Source organism: Apaloderma vittatum, unplaced genomic scaffold (assembly GCF_000703405.1).
Source record: "Apaloderma vittatum isolate BGI_N311 unplaced genomic scaffold, ASM70340v1 scaffold27202, whole genome shotgun sequence".
Classification (NCBI taxonomy): domain Eukaryota; kingdom Metazoa; phylum Chordata; class Aves; order Trogoniformes; family Trogonidae; genus Apaloderma; species Apaloderma vittatum.
In genome coordinates this window covers 394-618 of record NW_009702361.1, presented here as the reverse complement: position 1 = coordinate 618, position 225 = coordinate 394, and positions in this window count along the sequence as shown.

Below are 225 nucleotides of genomic sequence, written 5' to 3'. Positions count from 1 at the left end.
GACAGCCTGACCCCAGCCTGGGCTGCAGTGTCCCAGCTTGGGACAGAGCTGCCCTCACCTGGCTTCCAAAATAAACCAGTTGTTGCCTTTCTGGACTATCCTCTCCAAAGGGTGACTCCCCTTCCCAGCAGTGCCTGGGCTGATCTCCCCTCATGTCCAGCCAAAACAGGGCTGGTGGCTTCCCTCCCCTCCTGGCTCTACCCCCCGTCACCCCCCCGGGGGCCC